The sequence below is a fragment of the Antechinus flavipes genome, chromosome 3, assembly GCF_016432865.1.
Source record: "Antechinus flavipes isolate AdamAnt ecotype Samford, QLD, Australia chromosome 3, AdamAnt_v2, whole genome shotgun sequence".
NCBI lineage: Eukaryota > Metazoa > Chordata > Mammalia > Dasyuromorphia > Dasyuridae > Antechinus > Antechinus flavipes.
The window spans coordinates 557,034,510-557,057,441 of NC_067400.1; positions in this window are offsets into that span (position 1 = coordinate 557,034,510).

The window sequence follows — 22,932 nt, forward strand, 5'->3', positions numbered from 1 at the left end:
AAGGAGATTATTGAAATTCTCTATCCCTCTGCTTTTTATTGGAGGTAAGGCTTCTCTCATCAATTACAGGGGAAAAAAGTATGGATGAGGTTTGGAGAAGTATGTTTCGCCTGGCTCTGAGACTTCCTCAGCTCCTCTCATTAGTCTGTTCTTATGATCCTTCATCATCCACCATTGTGGGGGCTTTCCTGATGTTTAATTGTCACATTGCAAAATGGGCCATCCTTTCTGCTCTTGCTATCCAGGAATTTGTGATCCTATGAATGACTGATCCTTCCTCCTCCTCTTCTAGAATTCATCCCTTCACCTCTGCTTTTTCTCTTGATATCTCTGGGTCCCTATTCTATCTCTGAAAATGTGATTTTCCCCTTTTTACTCCCTTATAATCCCCCAATTCTCATTTTTTCCTTCTGTCTCCCGTTTCCTTCGATGTCCAACCTATTCACCCACCCACCCATTCTCAGAGATCTATATTGAAAGTGGGTCCTACTATGCCCTACTGATACTTTTACCCTACAATACCTGGTCTCCAGAGTTCAGTTCCTCCCCTAATGTGGATAATATGGCCCTGATTCACTTGTATGTCTCCTCTGCCCATGGGGAGGCCCCTTTTTCTTCCCAGAGGAAGAATTTGCTCTTACTTAAACACAAAAAGCTTGATTGAAGAAGGCTAGGGTTCCTCAGCAGATGAATGGAACAACTGGGTTCTGGCACAAGCAGAAAGACATAGAGACAAGCATTTATAATATAGGAATCGATAGTTGAAGAAGAGCTAAAAGGTGGGAATGGGAGGTTGACCATTGATTTGGACTATAGGACATAGGAGAAAAAAGACTCTACATCTACTAGAAGCTCCCTTCTATAAACCAGGGACTCCATTCCTGGTTTTCAGAAGATTAGATCCTTTACTGACCTGATCTAGTGGGTCCTGACCTTGTCTCAGATATTTCTGTCATTATGATCTGAAGCTATTATCCGTAAGATTTGTGACTTTCCAATTCCCTGAGTCAGTTTTGCTCTCTAGTTTGGCCAAACCTCTGCTATATTAAACTTGCGTAACTCTGATGCTCAGTGTCTTCTTTTTGAGAGGCACTGTTCTGAAACAGAGGGCTGGAATTGGATTTCAGAATACTTGACTTGAATTCTTTTTTCTGATATTTACTAAATAGGTGAGGCACTTAAATCATTGTGTCTCTTGTTTGCCCACCTGTAAAATGGGAATAACAATACCTGAAATAATACTTATTTTAAAAGGTTGTTATACAATGATAAATGTAAAACATTTTAAAAACACTATGCAAAAGTTAAAGTAACTAACATTTTAAATATTTATTTACAAGAAAAACAGAAATCAGAACTCAAAACAGAAGGTAAAAGATAAAGATGGAGAGACTTAATTTGATACAATATAAAAAATAAACTTCCTAGAATCAAGAGCTATGTAAAAGTTGATGGAATAGGTGCTTTATCTAGATAGTGGCAAATTCTTTATAGCTAGGGGTCTTCAAGCAGAAGCTCCATGAACACTTGTTGGGGCTGGAATAGAAGGGGCTGCTATTTAGGTAAGGTAGGGAAAAAAGGAGGAAATATGGAGTAGCAGTAACCATTGATAGTGGTCATAGTCATGGTAGTGGTAATAATATCAATAAAATATTAATACCTGCAATTTATAGCACTTTGAGGATTGCAAAGTTTTTTGCAAATGTTTTGTTTTCATTTGCCATCACCACAACCCTGCAAAATAAGTATTATTATTATTCCCTATTTTAGAAATGAAGAAACTGAGGCAGACAGTGATTATGTGATTTGCTCAGGGTCACAAAACTGGTAAGTGGCTGAGGCTGTATTTGAACTTGTCCAGATTAGGCAAATTTAGCTGCTTAATAATGATGATGATTAATAATAATAGTGATAACAATAATAATAGCTATTTAAAAAATATAAGCCTTTACAAGTTATTTCATTCGAATCTAGTCTAGTATTCCTGGCTCCCATTCAAGGGTTCTTTCCTCCTGAGACAGTGGAATATCCTGCTTCAAAGAATTTACAGCATATAAAGAATTATAGCTCAACAAATAAAATTAGGATTGGTTCAGCTGAGCATTATAAATCAAATTCATAAAAACTTAGGTGACAGTCTTCTTATCAAATATAGAAGTGGGAAAAGTCAGAAGGAATAAGTAATGTATTAGACAATAAAATTTTTAGACTGCAGTCTCAATGAGTAAATAGTATGTTTTGGCGACAAAAATAAATCTGATGATCTTAGGTTACATTAAAAGCGGTCAGGAGTAAAGAAATGATAATATAGATGTACTTTATCTACAATGGTCATACCACTTCTGAAATACTTTACTCAATTCTAGCTACCGCATTTAGAAAGGACAGTAATAAGCCAGAAAAGGCCCAGAATGAAGCACTTTTAGATTATATTATATGATATTGAAGTTAGATACATGTACTTAGAGAAATAAAGTTTTAGGACTGGTTATTGAACCTGTGTGGAGATGTGGAATATCTGAAGATTTGTCATGTTGAAGAGAGGGACAGTTAAGTGATGCAGTGGATAAAGTTCTAGACTGGGAGTAAGGAAGATACATCTTTTTGAGTTCAAATCTGGTTTTAGGTACTTAACGAGTGGTATGACCTGGACAAGTGATTTAAACTAATTTGACTCGGTTTCCTCATTTGTAAAATGAGTTAGACAAGATAATGGCAAACTATTACAGCATTATTGCTAAAAACAAAAACAAAAACAAAAACAAAAAAACAACAAAAAAAAAAACCTTCAAATGTGAGTAGGACACATTTGAAAAGTGACTGAATGATGAAACCTAATGAAGAAAAGTTAATCAAGTTCTGTTCATTCCCAAAGGTCAGGATTAGGAGCTAACAGTAAGAAACAGATTTAAGCTTGCTGTAAGGACAAACATTCCCTAAGACTTAGAGCTATTTAAAAATGGAATGTGATAATTTGGTAAAGTTCTGGCTCATTGGAAGTCTTTAAGCAAATTTGGATGATTGCTTTTTGAATATATTATTGAGGGGATTTTTGTTTAGGTATAGATGAGAGTAAAGTCTTTTCTAAGAGGCTATGATCCTAAGATTGTCTCTGAGGTACCCTTTCTTTCTGTGATCTGTTTTAGTACCCCTGGCTTCCTTTTATAAAACATAAAATAAGCTGATGTCAGGATCCTAGTTATCCAAACCTATGTTCCTACTTCATCTTTGTGTAAATGACTACCATATGTCACTTCTGTAATGATGGCAGAGAGGAAAAAAAAAAAAAACTATCAACATTCTTTTTTTTTTTTCCTGAGGCAATTGTGGTTAAGTGATCTGCCCAGGGTCACACAGCTAGGAAGTAATAAATGTCTGAAGCCAGATTTGAACTCCGGTCCTCCTGACTTCAGGGCTGGTGCTCTATTTACTGCACCAACTAGCTGCCCTAAATTCTACTTTTTTAATGCTTCCCCCATCAGCCATCCAAAATAATAAATTATCCATACTTTATTATCCATAAAAATTATGCTTCTCCCCCACTCATCGTCCTAAAAATAGAATCTTAGATCCTTCCTAGAATAAAAAGGAAAAGGAACTTACCCCTTCCTAGTCAGCAATGGGTCTTAGAACCCTATATCCTCCAAAAAATAATAACTATAATGAAAATAATAGTTTTTATGTATACATGTGTAGGGTTTGTAAAATACTAGATATACATGCACTCATTGTCTAAATTTTGTTTTGCTGGACTAAGGGGATCGGATGAACAGTTCTTCTGATCCAGGTGAATTCTTGATGGATGCTCAGGTAGTCACAAAGATGTTTCTGAATCTATCATTAGTGCTTATCTCTGTTTAATCTTGTCTACACATATCTCCTAGCCATTCCCTGCCTCACACTTTCTCCTTTCAAATCCTGTAGATGCAAGGCCTCATAATCTCATTCATTCCTCATCCCTACCCCATCTTGCCAGTATGTCGAGTGTTGACTCAGAAACTTGAGAGGCTTACTACAAGGAAAAGACCTTGACTGAACCAGGAGACCTGCTTCCCCCAACCTACCACCTACAAGGGACCAGCCCTTTTACTACCTGACTGCTAAGCCTTTAAGAATAGGAATAGAGGGGCCCAACTCACCCCAGAGAAGGCACAGTGTGTACCAAGGAGGGCGTGGGAGAATCCTGTGAATGCATTTTATCCTGGCAGGGGTCCAGGGGATTGGGTCCCAACCCCAGGTTCTATTTCATTGCCCCTCCATTTCCTGATCAAGGTTCTCTGTTCTAAGACCTGGGAAGCACTGAAGAAGAGAGGAGAAATATCTACTGCTTTGGATCTTTCTTTGCAATTTTCTTTATGGGTCTTTCATCTGCCTCCTAAGGATGGATGTCTTAAAGGCCTCATCTAGAACACTCTTCTCTTCTTTCCCTATATTTGTTCCTTTGAAGAGCTCAATACCAATTGCTCACTTATCCTCTCTACACAGATGATTCCCAAATCCATATTAACAGCAGTAATCTTTCTCCTTAAGCGTTCATAATTTATTATCTGCTGGCCATATCTAACTCAATCTCCCTTAGATCTCTCAAACTCAAGAAATGGAACTCTTTCTCATTAACCTGCCTTTCCATCAGATTTTCCTATATTTATTAATGGTATTTCCACATACTCAGATTCAAAATTTTAAGAATCATTCTTGACTGCATATTCAATCAATTACAAATTCTTATGAAATCTATATCTGTGACATATTTTTAATCTATTTCTTTTTCTTCATTGACAAAGTTACCACCCTAACTCAGACCTTCATTGCCTCTTGCATGGGAAAGGGAACAAGTTAGCATTTAAGTGTCTACTATAAGCTAGGAATTGATGAAATATGCTTTACAAATATTATCTCATTTGATTTTGCATAGTCTAGTTTAATAAGCTTACTCATTCCAGTGTCTCCAATTTCCAGGTCAGTCTCTAAACTGCTATTGAACTGATTTTTCTAAGACATAAATCTGATCTTCCCTTTGGTACTTCAAGAATACAAGAAGACTCCTTATCCTAATGTTGAGGCCCTTCACAATCTAGCTTTAACCTACCTCCCAAGTTAATGAAATATTATTCTAATTCATAAACTTTCTTGATATTTCCTTTCCCACCTCCACACATTTGATTAATGCATCCCCAGTGCCTGATATGCTTTTCCTTTATTTTTTCTTTCCAGAATTTTTCTCTTTCCTCAAGATAGTTTAGATTTTACTTCCTCCATGAAACCCACTCCTACTATCTTTCTATTCTGTACTGTTAATAATCTCTTTTTTCACATTATTTTATATTTACTGTTTATTGAGCATATTGTTCCTTTTCTTCCCAAAAGAAGGTAGCCTATTTGGGGACCCACTACATTTTTGTCTGTGAATCCCCAGTGCCTATCACACAGATAAGGAGTTAAATGTTTACTGAATTGAATCCTGAGTCTTATTATCTTCATCTCTAAAATGAAATTAGACTAGAGCTCTATCCATTTTTCTAGCTTGAAGTCTTATAATTCCATTTGAAGACTCTGTCTCTCCTCCAGACTATTGATCATGGCTCCCACAAGAGAGCCTAGGGATAAATGTATGTGTGTGTTTTGGGGTTGGGAGGATGTCTTCTGCTCAAATCCAACCTCTTGGGATTCCTTTTGGATCCCATATCTGACCCCCAGATTTTCTCTTCTTTGTGTTTTTTTTTTTTTTTTTTTTTTTTTGCCTTCCATAGTCACCAAGAGTAGCCTCTCAATGGCCTTTCCCAACATATACTAACCATCACTTCTAGAAGGCATCTTCTTTCCCTAAACCTCTTTGGAATGGAGTTGCTTTATAGTGTAATGTTAAATTTGTTCTGATTGGCCTAAGAGATTAAAGTAGGAGCCACAGATGGAAGTTGCTGAGAGACAGATTTGAAATACATATGAGAGAGAAAACCAAACCAAACCAAACCAAAAAATCCCTTCCTAACAATTAATGCTGTTCTAATGTATTAAAAATATGGATTTTGCCTTCCCTTTAGGTCTGCAAGGGAAGTTTAGATGTCAACTGTTTGGAGATGTTGCAAAGGGGATTTCTGTTGAAGTAAGAGTTAGATAACATGACAATTACTATCAGAGTAAATCTGGGCAAGGATTTCTAAGTTTCAGTTTCCTCCTGAAAAATAGCACCTATCTTACAAGTTTGTTCTGTAGGTCAAATGAGAATAGGTATAAAGATCATTGCAAATATTAAATATTTCATTAAAATGCTAGCTATTATCATTAATTATTATTACCTCTGAGATCCAGTCATGATCTGCTTATTCTATTTCCTACAGTCTGCCAGCTTCCTTTTTCCTCTATATGCCCCCCCAAAAAAGATCTTGTCCCTTTGTAAGGAATTCCAAGTAATTCAGAAAAAAGAAAGGGTTCTTGACAGCCCAAAAGAGTCAGAAACTTGGCATTCATATATCTTGCTAGTTCTGCCCAGACCTCACTTTCCTGGCCTGATCCCTCTATGTAGAAGCCTCAGTCAGTCAGAGGAACTCTGGGCTTCTTGACTGTCTGATCACACAGTCCCCATCTCTATAACCCTTTCAATATTCTTAGTTAAGTTCTGTTTTTGTGATTTAAACTAGGATAATAATTTCATCTAATACAGAACTAGAGTCAACTATTCAAATAATAAAAGGCATTTTTCTTGATTCCAAGAAAATCTCTTTCCCAGTTTCTTTAATTAATTGTCAATGACCTGGTTTCTAGTCTCCTCACCATCATTGTCATTCTCTTCTGAACTTGCTCTATTTTGCTGATATTTTTCCTAAATGTGGCACCAGAACCAAAAACAAATTCTCCAAATGGCATCTGAGCAGGGTAAGATGACAAAGGAGGACTCTTGCACTGACTGTGGTATGCCTTTAAGACTACAGCAGATCTCTCACAATTCCCTGTTTCATTTCTTCTCCTTTTAAGAGAAAAAGGCCAATGAAATATCCCTGCCATTTCCCCTCTAAGATCAATATTTTAATCTAGATCCTCTGATTCTGAATTGAGTAAAATCAATACATTAGATCAAATGGAGTTTCTTTGGACCCTAGCAACTGGGAAAGCAACTGAAAGAAGTTTTCTGTGGTTAGCAGTGACCATTGATCCCATTAAAAAAATTGGTAAAATCTGTCCCCAATGCAATTCAAAAGTAATTAAATACTTTGCTATGTGTAAATAAGAAGTATAACTAGATGTTTGAGTGGAGTGGTTTGTCCATGTGGTAAAAAAAATTCCCACAACTGGCTGCATCCCTTCCTCTTACCAATGTCATACCCTTCAGAGAATAGTCTATGCCCCAATCTTCCCAAAGAAGTCTATCTCTGATTTATTTTTTTTTTGATATAAAGATTCCTTAGGCAAAATAATAATGAACATAGGTACAAACATCAATCTGACTCATGAATGCCTGAAAAGAATTCATTTACATATCTAGGAACTTTAGATTATTTGTTTCTATCTCAGTCTAATGATATGTATATATATAAGAAAGTCACCTGAGATCATTTCATGTTAAGGGGCTTATGGAAGAAACTCCCTCATTCATCTGGGCATTAAATTATCCTTGGCTATGCCATTTATCTCCAACCCTGTACTAGTATTATTGGATTTGGGATTAAATCTAAATTCTGCTTATTGACATATATATGTGATCTTGGTGAAGTAACTTTATTGTTTTGGGTATCAGTTTTTCCCACTATATTTTGAGAAGATTGGACTAGATCAAAGAATCTACCAACTATATATAGCTCAAGGGCCACATCCTGGACACATCCTGCTTTTGTATTGTTCATAGCTATAGATGTCTTTTACATTTTAAAATATATATATAGCTCATAGTGATCCTTCCAACAACCCTGCATGGTAGATGCTAATAAAACTTATTATATAGCTGAGAAAATTGAGACAAACTGGATTAAGTAACTTGCCCAGCATCACAAAGCTAGTCAGTATATTAGGCAAGATTTGAACTCAAGTTTGCCAAAAACAACTTGCCAGATTTCATCTGCTGACTGTAACTTGCTAACCTCCACACTAGATTGTCGCATAAATTCCTTACAGTTTACCATGATTCTTTTATCCAAGGGTGGGTTTGAGTTCTCACCTGCAGGTCTGAGTTGCTGTCCAGAGATACTTTCTTCTTCTCTTGAAGACTTTTCCCTAACCTTCTGTCTTTCTGTTGAGTTCTAGGGTCATCATAGATTTCTGGATTTGGCAACCAACACTTGGGCAGGATAGTTTATAAGGGGGAAGTTATCAGTTACTCTTTCAGGTCCCAGAAGGCTGAAGGGGGGATGTGGAGGAAACCTGGATTAGAGAGTCTCTGCTATGAGGCTGGGGCTTTGCTTAGCTCAGGTGTGATCACTAATGAGGGATTATCTCTCAGAGGCTAAGCCATCCTCCCCAAGCTCTCTTGTTTAGTATCTTGATGACAGGTGTGTGGATAAAACCGAATATGTGGGCTCTTAGCAGACTTGGAACCACCAGAGACAGGCAGTAGTGGCAGTATTTGTTGAGAGAGGAGAAGAAACCAATAGAAAGAGCAAAGTGGGGGAGGACAACAATCAATCATGTTCTTTATTGAGGAGGCCCTTCCGGTGTTGTGTAAAGAATAGCAGAAACAATGTCAATTCATGTCTCTAAGTCAACACTGCATGGATTATTGATCCAGAATCACTCTCATACTATCAGCTATCTCTCCCCAACTAGACTGTAAACTTAGTGAAGACAAGGACTCCTGGCTTTGTATTTACATGCTCCTCTAGCACAGAGATTCACATATGCTCAGGATATGTCTGGAAAGGACCGAGGAAAAGAGGGAAATGGGACCATATCCTTCTCCTGCTCAGATAGCTTCACTGGTCTCCTATTACCTCCAGGATAAAACTCAAACTCCTTTCTTTTGGCTTTTAAAACCCTTCAAAATCTGATTCAAATTTACCTATTATTCCTCTTTATGTATTCTCTGGCATATACTGATATTTTGCATATAGTGATACACGTATCTAATACTCACAATAGAACGAATGCTCCTTAATGGGAAGAATTCTTTCATGTTTATTTTAGATCCTTAGAAGTAGTATGTCTATGATAATGACTAATAAATTTTATTTAAAAAATGTATTTGCTTAAAATAAATACAAAATAGAAAAAAGAAAAAAAGGAAAAAGCTTGTCATATGCAAGCAGAACATGAAAATTCAAAATATGAAACAATAAATTTCCATTTCAACAATGCCTATATAATAAATACTATACATGGTATTCAGAACTGTCCATCTTTTCTTTGCTTCCTTGTAGGTTTTCTCTTGTTCTTTGCTATGCATGTTTTACTTTATTTTTTTTTTTTTACCTTTTTCCTTGCACCCACCTTCCCCAAACAGGGTACAGTTAAGCTTGTATATATTTATATATACATATACATACATGTACATAGATACATATATATATGTATATATATATACATACATATATAGAAATATATCTATAACCATACACATATATACACATAAACATTCATATACATCTTTGTAAAGCTTTATTATACTTGTTGGTTCTCTGTTTCTATGAAGGCGGATAGCCTTATCCTTTTTTTTAATTTTATTTTTTATTATAGCTTTTTATATACAAAACATATGCATGGGTAATTTTTCAACATTGACCCTTGCAAAGCCTTCTGTTCCAACTTTTCCCCTCCTTCTGCCCACCCCCTCCCCTAGATGATAGGTAGTCCCATACATATTAAATATGTTAAAGTATATATTAAATACAATATATGTATACACATTTGTACAGTCATCTTATTGCACAGGAAAGATCTAGACATCCTTCTTAAGGCCAAATCTTTCCATATTTTTCTAAATCTATCAACTCATCTTTCCCTACACCACAACAATATTTCAACCTTATACTATGTAGTTGTTTTAACTAGTCTAAAACAAGATTAATTAATATGGTTGATATGTAACTAACATAGTTCCATTATCTTTCTTTTTTGATTGAACATACTTTTAAGTTTAACTTTGAGATCAATGATTATTATCTCTATTTTTTCCTAATAAATTTTACTCCTGATTAATATTATTATGTTTATGTATACTTTTGCTTTATATCCCTGCTGACTCCTCTATTTTACTTCTACCTGCTTTTCTTACCTTGCTATTTATTACTTGACCTACCCTTCCCCCTCAGGGATTCCTTTCTTATCTTCTTCCCCCACTCTTTTCCTCCTTCTTTATCTTATTCCCATTAATCTGCGCTCCTTTCTATATTCTCCTTATCCTTTTCCCTTACCCTCTTATTTCTTAAATTTAGAGGATATATCTCTATCTCTATCTATCTATCTATCTATCTATCTATGTGTGTGTATGTATTGTTCCCTTTTTATCCCATTCCCAATGTAAGATTCCAGAACTACCAGTTCTCCTACCCCATCTTAATTCCCCAGTGTAATTTGTGTAATCTAATTACTCATTTTTACCTTTTTCTACATGGTTTTGCTTTTTAGAACCACTTCATACTCAGCTGTCTACTTCAATCTTTCTTTCAAACTACTCACTTACCAATGATAATCTTAGTCATATGGTTTACATTTCTATGTATAAAGCACAAATAGATTGTCCTTATTGAATCCCTTGAAATTAATATTTAATGTTTACCTGTTATTTCTCTTGGATCTTATATGTTCTCTATTAAGTTCATATCTTTTTACAACAAAATCCTGAAGATCTGACAATTCATTGAATATCCTTTTTTTATTCAGAATTATTTTAATTTTTCTGGGTATATGATATTTTTGGCACAACCATAGTTCTTTTGCTAATAAATGTTTTTTGAAGAAAGCTAAAGAGGAAAAGATGAGAGAACTACTTATTCCCTTGAAATGGCCATTTTGCAAATTGAGTTTTTGATGAATGACAGAATTAAGTTGGTTATATCTAATTTGGAGGACTCCATGTCCAGTCATGCTCAGACAAACCCTATTACATATAGTGTTTTCTTCCAAATCCTACTATGCTAGAATGTTGGGACAAATCTAAAGAGATAATAATTTAATAGAGATAAATTACTTTAAGTCCTCCAACAGTTCAAAAATCAATTTTCTATTTCTTAAAATAAAAGGGACATAACTTTATAACAGGATGTCTGAAAAGGGGATTAAAAAAAGCTAATTCCAAGCATAATATGACTGGTCAATGAGATATGGCAATTAAGAAGGGAAAGCAATCTTTCACTGCAGGAGCTGCTAATACTCTACTCTTATGAGACCATATTAATAGCACTATGTTCAACTCTGACCATGGCATTTTTAGGGAAGGTATTGGTAAGATAGAGCTCTTCCAGAAAATAACAGATAGATTGGTAAATAGCTTTGTGTTCATATCAAAGGAGGATCACTTGAAAAAACTGGGGATCTTTTAAGTTGATGAAGAGAAAAGTATTTGAAGTGATCTATTGGAGATTTATTCTGCTTTATTCCAGAGAGCAAAATTGTGAACAAAATAATAACTAATTCACAGCACTTAGTTGGGGTTATAATTCCACCTCTTTTTGGTTCCTAGTCTAGATACTCTATCCCCATATTATGCTGTGATAGAAGTTTCACTGAGGTGGATTTAGCTCAATATATAGAGAAATGCTTTTCTCCCCCTCCCCCTTTCTCCTCTTCTCTTCTCTTCTACACCCCTTCTCTCTCCCTCCCCCTACTACTTTCCTCTCCCCATCTTTTTTCATCTCTCTCCCTTTCCCTTCTCTCCTTCCCTTCTCTCCCCTCCCCTTCTCTGCTTTCTACTTCCCTCTGCTCCCCTACTCTCTGCTGCTCTTCTCTTCCCTTTCCTCCTTTTACCCTCCCTCCCCTTATCACCTTTTCTCTTTTTTCCCCTTCCCTCCTCTATTCTTCTCTCCTCTAGAATATTTTATTTTCATGATTTAATTTCACCATTCTGTGCTTCATTACTCTTCAGTAGCAACTCATCTCTTTGATGTTCCATTGTTGCATTCTTGCTGTCCTTTACTCCAAATAAAATTTGTGGTTCTCATGGCTATTGTCTCTCTGTGTCCTCTGCTCTACAAAGAAAGATACTGAGAATCCTTCTTCCTGCTGTCAGTTCAATAAATTTGAACTGGGGAAAAAACTAGTGAAGATGCAGAGAGGGAGGAAGCAGTAAAGTTGATATATTCCCCACAAATACTCTGACAAAGACCCAGACCAAAAAAACCAGGTGACATAGTGATGAGGAAATCCAAAAAAATAGGAAATCATTTCTCCAGCCTAAGGCAAAAGAATGTGGCAACTAATAAAGACTATTCAGGAAAGAATCATGCAGAGTCTCTCTTTGTGGGGAAGAAACCAAAAGAAACAATCTCAGATCCAAGTGGGATGAGTCTGACTGTGGAGGGAGCAGGAACAGGAATTAGTATGGACAGAAGAGAGGACATATATTCAGGAAGTGGCTGAAAGTCAAAGTTTAATGTGGAAAGAAGGAACAACAACAGCAAAATCTTCCATCATAAATAGCTATTGTGGTGACAGAGAAGCTCAACACACAAACTCAGAAAATAATAACTCCAAAATATCTATAAACCTCATAGAAAAGCTCAGCTTGAACTTAAGTTCAACAAGAAATTACTGAAAGAAAAAATTAGCAAAAGATTAAAAAAATGAGATTGTAAATTAAATGACAGTAGAGGATCAGAGAATTAGAGAAGAAAACTTTGGAAGAAAGACTTGGAAGAAGATTTTGTAATGCTGGAGAAACTGAAGCAGGATTTAGATTAGAGAGTATTTAATAATTTATTTAAAGGGAGAGATTTACTGGGACCAAATGAATCCATGGTTTGGTCCCGGGGCTGAATGAGGCTATTGTCTCCAAGAATCCAGCAAACAATGAGAGTTCTCAATGACATATATGAGGCGTTCTGATATTCTAAAACATAAGACCTTTTATCCTTATCAAATATTCTGATAAAGAAGGAAAGGAGATTTTGCAGAACTGAGCTTTGAGAAGCAGGGAAACTGAGTTAGGACTGGGTCAGGATAATTATGGAAACTGAGAACTGTGACATAACAATTTAAGGATTTAGTACAAGAGGGAATAAAAAAACTTTGCCTAATTAATAGAGTCCATGAAAATTATAACAGACTCTGAGACAACAAGAAATATTAAAACAAAGTTAAAAGACTGAAAAAAGAAGAAAATGCAAGATATCTCATATCAAAATTAACTGACCTTTAACCAATCAAAGATAGTTGATTTAAGGATCATCTTTAATCATGACTAGAAACAAAAAAAGCAGGGTATAATATTTCATGAATACTTATGAATATATTTGAACCAGAGGGTAAAATGAAAATCTAAAGGATCCACCACTAACCTGGTTTAGGTCGCAGCACCATATCTGTGTTATAAAAGGAATTTGGCATTACTCCTTCTTTCTTTATTTTTTCAAATAGTTTGCATAGTATTGAAGAGGAAACCCCTGAAACTCTGAAAATCCTTAAAGGAGAAAATCTCCTTCAATTCTGCCTCAATAAAAGACCCTGCCCCAAGTCCTTTTTCCCTTAAATCAATTTAAGTTTTAACTGCTTGAGGGAGGAATGAAGCAGGTTGTGGTCCCTTTAAGAAACTGTATTTCCTATTGATTTGTGATTCCTTTCAAACTGATCTGTGATTCCTTTCAGATTCCCAGCCCCTCCTGGCTGAGGCATGTCAGTCCAGGAAGCCAGGGCCTTTGATTCACAAATCCTGGTCAAAAGCATCCTTTTGAATTCCAATAAGAGATTTGGGCTTGTCCCAGCCCCCATCAGATCTAAGCCAACTTGGGCTCGCCCAGCCCCCACTGGTTCTGATCAGGAGTTTCCCAACCCCTACCAAGACAACCAATATAATGAACTTCCATCGACTAGGGTCTTTGCAGATGGACCTCAGTGGCTTGCTCAGCTACCAGGACTTTCTGCCCACTGAGAACTGCATACTCAGTGCAAAACTCCATTTTCCATAGATCTATCTGCTGGAATAATATTATTTTCCAGTGTTATCCTCTCTTTATCCTCACCCTAATCAGACTTTATGCCTCGCTGTCAGCATTTCTTACTTCCAATCCCCATAATAAACCTCTTTTATCACTCTAGGTTTTCGTCTGTAAACTCCCTACCCTTCCACTGAATCCCAAGGGGTTGCAGGGGAGCCAAACCTCTCCATGTGTGGTTCCTTGAACCCTGAACCTGCCACTCGACCTTATCTTTTAACCCTCTGACCACCAGATGTTGGAATCTTTACAAACTGCTGACTCATTAGAGTTGATGTTTTGGGCCAGAACCTGAAACAAGGTACTAAGTAGAACTAACGGATACAATGCTTGTGTTCACACCTTTACTCATTGGAGTTCACAAGTATGGGAGATTCACAAAGTAAACTTTGTAACTTTGTGAATTCACACCTCCCTTGGGTGGTGCCTCCAGAAGGAGGAGTCAACCTTTGGGAAATCATCTATAAAGAGGCTCTTAGCTTCGGGTTAGTTAGTTACTTCTGGTTAGAGGGAGTTCAGCTGAATTACATTGGAGAGGAGCACTCTGGGCCAGACACAGAGCTCTCTGGGAGAGCCAGAAACCCTCTCTCGGAGGCAAGAGAGATTCAACTTGGTTCTGGCTGGAGGCAGAGGCAGAAGCAAAGGACAAAGCTGCAAGAGCTCTTAGAACAAGGAGAGAGATAGGCCTCTAAGCTAACCGGGCTATATTGGAGACAATAAAAGATCTGAACTTTTATCACCTGGCTGCTTTTTGGGTGATTATTCCTCTTAACTAATACTAAGACTAACTCCAGAAAACCTCCCTGAGAAACCTGCTTTCTCCCAGCAAGAACCATTATTATATATTTTAAAAGAAGAAAATCACCACAAACAGAAACCCTAATTTCATTTTGATTCCCTTGTAGAGGATGAAACTATTGAGTCAATGCACTGAGGTCGGGATTGCTGAGCACTTGAGGCTAACTACTGATTGGACAGTACTCTCTGGGCATATGCTTGGAAAATGGTCCTTCCCACTATCCGTACTGGCTCAATGATTGGTGTATAGAGGATTGTAGGAGGGACTAGCGGGTGAAGTAAGATTAGCCAGAGTGACTCTTTGTGGTAGAAGAGGAAGAAGGCGGTCACAGAGATTCTACTTCCATCCTGTTCAATCCTGCTTCTAAAGACCAAGAATAAAGACTAAGGATTTTTGCTAATCCTGACTCTGGCTGATTCTGGGGTGTCCTGGGTGCTAGCGTGGTTGTCACATTCCTTAAATCTAAACCTCATCAGTATTGGAAGTAATTATTCTTTAAATATTTGGTAGAATTCACATGAAAATCCATCTGACCCAGAAGATTTTTTCTTAAGGAGCTGATTCATAAATTGTTCTATTACTTTTTTCTAAAATGGGACTATTTAATTAATTTATTTCTTCTGTTGTTAACCTGAGCAATCTATATTTTTTTGTAGGTATTCATCCATTTCACTTAGATTATCAAATTTATTAACATATATTTGATGCCTAATTCTCAATACAAAGTCTGTATGAAACTGTATATTTCTATAATTCTCTTGACATCCAAATTAATCAGCAGTCATTAGATAGTTTCATTACCAGAGATAAAATAACAGCATTAAAGACTTCAATTTTTTGGGTTAGTACTACAACTCATCTTTCCACACTCAAGTTATTAAATCAGTGGAATATGGAAAGATGAAAATAGGATCTTACCTGTGTTCAGTTCTGATCTCTTTCCTATTTCTGCAGCAAGTAGGATCTGCTGCCTATTTAAACAATGTTCTGTCTTACATTCATGAATACTTATGAATATATTTGAACCAGAGGGTAAAATGAAAATCTAAAGAATCTACCACTAATCTGGTTTAGATATCAGCACCTTATCTGTGTCATAAAAGGAATTTGGCAGGATTCCTTCTTTCTCTATTTTTTAATTGTTTGCATGGTATTGGAAGTAATTGTTCTTTAAATATTTGGTAGAATTCACATGTAAATCCATCTGACTCACTTAAAAGGGCTTTTTCAAGGGTATGTAAGAATACTTCTTCCTTACCTAGTGGCTCATGGTGAATCTACACCTTCTTCCTTTACTTCCTTCCTTCCTCACACTGCTACACATCAGTATTTTTCTATGATTTTTTTGAGGGTTTTGAAAAAGACGCCTAGTCTCTTCTGTTTTACAATTTGAAATTATGCCCAAAGGGCTAAAAAACTGTTCAAATCCTTTGATTCAGTAGCTTTACTGCTGGGTTTTTATGTCAAAAATAATGAAAGAAGAGAAAAGATCCACATGTACAAAAATATTTATAGCAGCTCTTTGTGGTGGTAAAGAATTAGAAATTGAGTGAATACCCATCAATTGAGGAAATAACTGTGGAATTTATAGGGAATGAATGTAATGGAATTTTATTGTTTTATGAGAAATGATGAGCAGACGGATTTTAAAAAAAACCCTGAAAAGACTTACATGAACTGATGCTGAGCAAAATGAGCAGAATCAGGAGAACATTGCATACAATAATAGCAAGAGTATGTGGTAATTAATTGTGATGGACTTAACTTTTCAGCAGTGTGGTGATTCAAGACAATTCCAATAGACTTGAGAGGAAAAATACAATTTGCATCTGGAGAAAGAACTATGGAGACTGAATATGAATTGAAGCATAATATTTTCACCTTTTTTTTTTGTTTGTTTGCTTTTTCTTTCTCATGATTTTTTTCCCTTTTGGTCTGATTTTTATTGCACAACATGACAAATTTGGAAATATGTTTAACCTATATCAGATTGGTTGACATCTTGGGGAGAGAGGAATTAAGGAAAGAAAGGAAACGAAGTTGGAATACAAAGTTTTTTCTTTCTTTTTAAAAATATTTTAAATATTTTCTCTGGTTACATTTAAAACAACATTTTACATTTGTTTTTTAAAATTTTTGAATTCCAGATTCTTTTTCTTATCCCTATCCCAATTAAAAATTACATGTGAAGTTATGTAAAACGTTTTTATAAAAGTCATGTTGTGAAAGAAAACAGATCTTACACCTTAAAAATGCTCAAGAAAAATAAAGAGGAAAGAGAAGAAGAGAAAAAGAAAGAGAGAGAGAAAAAGAGAATATGCTTCAATATGTATTGAGACAAACAGTTTCTAATCTGGGTTATAGATAGGATTTTTCATCATAAGTACTTCAGTGTAGTTGTGGATCATTTTATGGCTGAAAATTAATTTGTATATAGTATATTTCACTTGCTTGAGGTTTTATTCTGAGAGGATTTTGATCATTATTTCCCATAGAACGATAATAGTCCATCATAATCACATACTGCAATTAATCCAGCTATTCCCCAATCAATGGCATCCTCTCAATTTCTTTTTGTCTTTAGAAGAGAAATTTTATAAAAATTTTGTACGTATAGGTCTTTTTCATTTTTAAAATTTATTTTGGAAATCAAGCCTAGTAGTGGTATTATTAGGTCCAAGGATATGCATAAATTTGTAGCCCTTTCAATCATTTATCAACTGAGGCATGGTTTTTATTTTTTATGAATTTAACAAAGGAATATAGAGTCTTACAAAAATGAATGTTGAAAACTATCTTTACTTGTATTTGGACAAATGAAATACTTTCAAAATACAAATACAAAAAATACTATGCCTTGTCACTGAGGGAGATTGGGAGGGAAGAAGAGAATTTAGAACTCAAAATTTCAAACTTAAAAACATTCATTATGGTTTATTTGGATTTGTATTAGAGAATACAAGGTTGGTTCAATAGAAGCAAAATAACAACAGAACAAAACATCATCCAGAATTATAGGTTTGTCTCAATAGATGATAAAAAAAGTCAATAACAAAATACATCACACATATATTCATTTTATTTTATTTTTTATTATTATAGCTTTTTATTTACAAAACATATGCATGGGTAATTTTTCAACACTGACTCTTGAAAAATCTTCTATTCCAACTTTCCCCCTCCTTTCCCACCCCTTCCCCTAAATAGCAGGTAGTCCAATACATGTTAAATAACACATATATTCTAATACCCACAGAAAGTATAGAATAGAGAAAGCTTTTTTTTATCTTTGTGTGTGTGTGTGTGTGTGTGTGTGTGAGAGAGAGAGAGAGAGAGAGAGAGAGAGAGAGAGAGAGAGAGAGAGAGAGAGAGAGAGAGAGAGGAATCTCTTTAGTGCTCAGGTGAAATCTAAGGACTCCTCAAAAAATGTTTTAAAGTATATAAAATGAAATACATAGTATTACAAAAGAAACCAACAAATAAGACATAGCTATATATTCTTTTTAAAAATGTTTATAAATCCCAAGTTGAGATCCCCTTAAAAAAAAAAAAAAAACTAAATATAAAGTATCTAAAACCTAAAACTAGCATCATATGCAATAGTAAAACTCTAGAACCTTTCTCCAAATAAGAAACTAAAATAAGAATTTCCCCCTTTTGAATGTTTTTGGGGGAAGTATCTCTAGAAATATTAGTAATGAAATAAAAGGAAAATTAGAGGAATGCTGATGGAGAAGACAAAAATATTGATTTCTTGATGACAGTAGAGTTTATTTTAAAAATCTAAGAGAAATTGAAATAATAGCTTCAGTAAAGTTTCAGACTACAAAGCAAACCCACAAAATCAATAGAATTTCTATAATATATTAAGAAAAGGAGTCATATTCAAAATAATATAGAATCTATAAAATCCCTGAGAGTGAAACTCCCCAAATAGACTATATATATATATATATATATATATATATATATATATATATATATATATATATATAAAACCTTCCTTAAATAAATGAATAACTTAACTGCCTAGAAGAACATTCTGTGTTTTAGGCTGCATCATGCCAATGTAATACGAATGGCATATACAACCATTGTTAGCTAAGAGATTTAGCATTATACCAAACTACTAAAGAAATACTTAAAAGGAATAGACAAAAATAACTGCAAAATTCATAAGGAAAAACAAAAAAAATTGGAATATCCAGGGAAATTGTAGGAACTAAAGGACAAATAACATTTCCAGATCTTAAACTATATTATGAAATAGCAGTCATCAAATACAATTATTAGTTGGTTAAAAAAAAAAGTAGCTCACAGGAATTAAGGAAAGAAGAATTTATTGTGCCTATATGTGTAAGGCACTATGCTGAGTATTTTGCAAATTTTATCTCATTTAATTTCTCAACAATCTTGGAAGATAGGTGCTACTGTTACTCCTATTTTACAATTGAGTAAACTGAGGAAGAGGTTAAATAATTGCTGAAGATAATAATTAAATGTCTGAGGCTAGATTTCAGGCTCAGATCTTTGAAACAAATTTCTGACTACAAACAGTATTCTTTTTATTGTACCAGTTAACAGGAAAGAAAGTGAAATAACTGAATACAACTATACAGTGTTCAACATACCACAAATCAGAAATTACCTAGTCTAAGAAATTCCTATTTGATAAGGTCTTCCTAGTTGATAAGATAACAGCAACTGGAAAGCAGCCTGGTTGAAATTAAATTTTCAATAAATTCAGAGTAGATCTGTGATCTAAATATTAAAATCATATCCAAAAACAAAAACAAAATCTAGAAGATAAAGTGCTTAAATACCACTCAAATCTCTGAGTAGAGTTTGCATTCTCAATGAAACAATGAATGGAGGCTATTTTGAAAAGATTAAAGGTAATTTTGATAAATTAAATTGAAGAGTTTTTGTAATAGCAGCTCAATGGTACAGTGGAAGTTCTGAGTTCAAAGTTGGCCTCAGAAAATTAATGGCTGTGTGACCCTGAATGTTAGTTATCCTGTTTTCCATTTGTAAAATGAAGATAAAAATAGCATTTACTGTTTTGTTGTGTATAATCAAAGGAGATAATATTTGTCTGGTGTTTAGCACAATGACTGGTACATAGTGTTATATAAATATTAACAGTCACTAACTGATGAATAAAATTAATGCAATTCATATAAGGGAAAAAGTTGACTATGAAAATTATTTTGTGACACGTCTTTCATAAGGATCTAATAACTAAGAGATACAGAAGACTAACAAAGGTGCATGTGTACATATATGAATAAATAACAAGTTTTTCCCCAGTAGATAAGTATTCAAAGGATATTAGCAAACATTTCTCAAATTTTATTACAACCATTGACAACTATTGAGGAAAATGTTCAAATCACAATTAATAAGAGAAATGCAGATAAAAATGAATATGACATTTTCTCACATTATCAATTTGGAAACAATGACAATATATGGAAATAAATGGTGTTGGAGGAAAACAGAGGCACATCAAGGTTTTATTAGTGGAGCTGTGAGTTAGTAAAACCATGCTGTAAAAGATTACAATTATGCTAAGAAGTAATTAAAATGTCCATATACTATAAGCTAGAGATACTAATGCTATGAATATACACTCAGGAAATCAATAACAAAGAAAAAAATCCAATATATTTATGATAGCACTTTCAGTGGTAGCAAACACCTTGAAGTAGAATAGATAGCCTTCAACTGGGAAATGGCAAAGAAACTATTGTGATACAAAAATAAAATGGAACATTATTTGCCATATAAAACAATAAAAGTGCTATATTAAACAATAAAAATGGTAAATATAAAGAATGGAAACATTGATATAAACTGATTCAGAATTAAGCAAATAGAACCAGGAAAATACATAAATATCACAATTTTTAAAATTCCAATAATAATGGAAACTGAAAACTGTGAAGTTATGATGACTAAATAGAAGATATGAAAAGACATTTCTTTTCACTTCTTTGCAAAGATGGGGTTTATGGAACACTGACATTATATATAACATTAGAATTACTAAAATTCTTGATTACTTTTGGTTAGGAAGCAGCTATTTCTGCTGTAGAGAGCCCATTAGACTCGAAGTCAGGAGGGACTGATTTCAAACAAATCAGTCTTGGATATTTACTAGCTGTGTGACCCTGGACAAGTCACTTAACTTGTTTGCCTCAGGTACCTCAACTATAAAATGAAGATAATAATACCATTTACCTTCCAGGGTTATTATGTGGAACAAATGAAAAAATATTTGTAAAGCATTTAGCATAGTCCCTAGCACAGTGCTATATAAATGTTAGTTTTTTTTTTTTTTTTTTCATTATTGTAAAAGATGGTTTTCTGGGATGATATAGGAGGAAGAATACAATGGGAAATATAGGTAATGCAAGTCAAAAATATTAATAAAATTTATTTTAAAAGATAAAAAGGAGTTGGTGGAAAAGGAAATATATGATGGCAAAAAAGTCATAACAATGCTAGATTAATGCTTTTTCCTGATACTAATTTTTTTTGGTGGAATGCAAATGAATGAGGAATAAAAATTAAGAAGATCAGAGAAGAGAAAGATTTTTTTGGTGAATATTATGCATGTTTCAACCTGATGAGTTTGAGGAGATAGTTTAAAATCCACACGGAGATCATAAATTTATTTTGATTGTTTTTTAAAATTAATTTTTCAAAATAATGTTGATTTTTCTTCTTCTTATTCCTCTTACAATTGAAAAAACAAATGAAAGAAAATAAAATCCTTTGTAAATGCATAATCAAGTTAAACAAACCACACATTGTCGATATTTGAAAAAATATATATCTTATTCTATAATTTTAGTATACTTTTGTATAAGAAAATGATTAGCATGCTGCTTCATTATCAGTGTTGTGGAATAATATTTGTTCATTGAATTGATCAGAAATCTTATGGGTTTCAAAATTGTTTGTCTTTACAATAATTTTACTGTATGGTTCTGCTCCCTTTTCTCTCTCATTTCATGAAAGTCTTCCCAGAATTCTCTGTAAACTTTTAAAAATTTCTTATGGCACACAAGATATTCTACAGCATACACACACACACACACACACACACACACACACACACACACTAAATTTGTTCATCTATTCTTAAATTGATGAAAACTCTTTAGTTTCCAATTCTTTGATATGATAAAAAAAGATATTCTAAATATTTTTGTTCATGTGAGTCTTGTGCCTCTTTCTCTGAAAGTCATAGAATTAAAGAACATGTGAAATGATTTAGTCCAACTCTTCTTTTAAAAATAGGGGGAGGTGAGAATCAAAAAATTTAATGCACTTACCTAAAGTCTTAAGACAATAATTAGTAGAATCAAGCATTGAGCATAGGCATTGAGGACAGAGGGTTTGTTTGTTTGTTTGTTTTTTTATTATAAATCTATTATTTGTTTAATTCCCACTAGGGGGTGCTTCTGATATTATATCTAGTCAGCAATTAAATTGTGAAATTAGAACTCAAGTGAGATGTTAAGGCCAGAGAAAAAGACTGATTTATTTATATAAAAGTAAACTTAAGTCATAAGAATGGATGGGCACTAAGGGAATATATATATATATATGTAATCTTGATTTATTTATATAAAAGTAAACTTAAGTCATAAGAATGGATGGGTACTAAGGGAATATATATATATATGTATATATATAGATATATATAGATATATATCGATATATATCTATATATAAATATAGATATAGATATATATCGATATATATCTATATATAGATAGATAGATAGATAGATAGATAGATAGATATAATCTCCAAATATGATGTCAAGAAAAAAATCCTAGGACTGGGAATTCACTGCAATGAAGAGGAAGAAACAGATGCCCAGGATAATCTTGATGGTGGCTTGATGAGTCACGATGGTGATATATTTCAGTGGTGTACAGATGGCTATATAACAATCAAATGCCATGGAGAGCAGAATGGCTGAGTCTAAAACAAAGCTTTAGTGAAAAAGTCCAAGAATGGGCCAGATAACTCTTCATTTGTCAG